Source organism: Babylonia areolata, chromosome 34 (assembly GCF_041734735.1).
Source record: "Babylonia areolata isolate BAREFJ2019XMU chromosome 34, ASM4173473v1, whole genome shotgun sequence".
NCBI lineage: Eukaryota > Metazoa > Mollusca > Gastropoda > Neogastropoda > Buccinidae > Babylonia > Babylonia areolata.
The window spans coordinates 6,818,220-6,820,693 of NC_134909.1; positions in this window are offsets into that span (position 1 = coordinate 6,818,220).

Below are 2,474 nucleotides of genomic sequence, written 5' to 3' on the forward strand. Positions count from 1 at the left end.
AGATTGTGCTCTTAGGCTTCAGATACTGCTTCACACACAAGCTTATAGCAGACGGCTTTTTCGCAACTGACTTGCGGGTCTTCAACAACCCACGCAGAATGTGTGACGCCATTCCCGGTTTGAATGCAAAACCCATTCTAAACCTATTCTCTAAACAAATATTAAATCAAGTCTTTGTATCGTTCACTGTAATATTATATTTGTTGTGCTTACACACACACTTTAATCAGTTAGAAGCATACTTGTTTCAGTTTAATCGTTCATCAGTCTAAAGATTTCATCTGACGCTAAGCTTACGTCTTTTTGTGCTTCTCGCCAGACAACCACTCCAACTAGTTCGCTGTATGTCATTGGTTGAGCTGGAATCTGTGTCTCTGCTAGATTGCATTTAATTGATATCTATTTTGTCGGATCAGTAAACTACAAGTATTATATCCTGGCAGAATTGTTACAATTCTATCTTTAAATCTATTCCATTTATCTTTGCCTACATTAAACTGATTTAACGCAGTTTGTAATGTAATTTTCCACGATGAGCTTGTTAAAAAGACCCTTTTCAGGTGACTTAAATTAAGATTATAAATTCATCTCAAATAATCAACACTTCATTTTATACTCATTATAAAGTAGGTATCGAGCTCTTTCTTTTGCAACCTATCTGATGTAAATCAGGTCAGGAATCATTTTGAAATCTATCACTGAACACCTTGTCACAAACACAATTCTTATCAGATTTAGCCTGATTTGAGCCGATCTGCTTCACAGCAAATGTAATTGTCTTTGCTGTCCGCTTAACTTGCATAAATTGACGGAGTGGGTGATCATCTGGTCATTTTTCACCTGGCCAGTTGCTGGCTAGGCCCTGCTCTCTCTCTCTCTCTCTCTCTCTCTCTCTCTCTCTCTCTCTTGCTGTGTTGCAAGCAGTGTGTGTGTGTGTGTGTGTTGTCCCAGAGGCTTACATCTCGCTACGTATCACTGTAAGTACCCCATTTAGAATGTGCTGATGATTTGTAAATTGTATTCTTAGACACAGTACTTGTGTTCATATGAATATGTTTATATTGCTTTGTTCAGTTATTGCTTTGACATGTAGTCACAGCTCGGCTATGACTGATCTAGAAAATTGCCATGTCATCAGATGCTTGGAGCAGTGTTCCATTTAATTCTTCTTAACGTTTCAGTCGATGGCGTCTCTGGACACTGATAGTTTGTTCCAGAATGTTCTGATGTATAACCTGTTCTCCGACTTTCTCATTTTCTGTCCCTGATGAAGGTTAGGTTACTTATCCCACTTCAGTAGAGGAGATTTAAATGTTGAGCACAAGCTTAGTTAAGTTGATATTTGGCTTTGATGCAATGGATTACTTGTGTAAGTTCATTCACACTTAATGGTTAAGCCATGATGGTTCTTCCAACCTTTGGGTTGTGTACTGATGACTATCAGGTTTCTTAGTTTACCAGTATTTTATCAAAGCCACTGATTCTATTTTTTATTATTCATGTAATATTTTACATCCTGATATCAGTTGTACTGCTACAGTGTTTCACTGATTCTCAGTATGCTAGATGTGTGTAGTATTCTGTGATGGTTGCAAGATAGTGTTTGATTAATGTCAGTCATTGGTTAAAACTATCTGATATGTATCACAGTCTATTAATTGTCATTTAACTATCATGCTCTTTCCTATACGACTTACTCCAGTATAGTGTTACATGATAATTGATTCATTTGAGTCACTTTAACACAGTATAAGCTTTACCTAATCTATACTCTCAGTGAACTTTCACTAAATCAGCATAGCTTCAATCACTTCAACTGTACTATTTAAATGGATTAGAAATGTCATTTGGTGTCAGTGTTTGGTCTTCACATATATGCATTATCTTATCTTATGTTGTTGCTTGTCCCAAACCGAGTGGTAGTCTTTCCATGTAATGTGTATACATGTGCTTTACTATTCACTTGTGCTAACATGTTGTGCTTAATGACATTTGTTTGTGTCATTTCAGGTACTGTGTTATCTCTTCTTCTTCTCTTTATATTCTTATAACTATTGTAAATAAAACAATAGAAAAACCCTTTTGTGACTGGCCTCTATATGTTCCTGGCCAGTGCACAGGGATTCTTGTCTATCCTTTAATGCAATAAATCATCATTATCAATTAGTTCTTTTCTACCATCCATCCCCTTATATGCCACTCGGGTACACTGCTACATATATATATATATATTTTTGTCTTTCTTTCTTTTTTTCAAAAACCAAATGAATATTCACCTCTCTCTCTCTCTCTCTCTCTCTCTCTCTCTCTCTCTGTGTATGTGTGTGTGTGTGTGTGTGTGTGTGTGTGTGTGTGTGTGTGTGATGTCAACATTTTAGAAATGCTGTTTAATTATTTACTTGGTATGGACTGCTATTCGTAATGTAAGAGAAATGTTGTTTATTCAAAAAAAAAATAAAAAGGGATGTGAATGG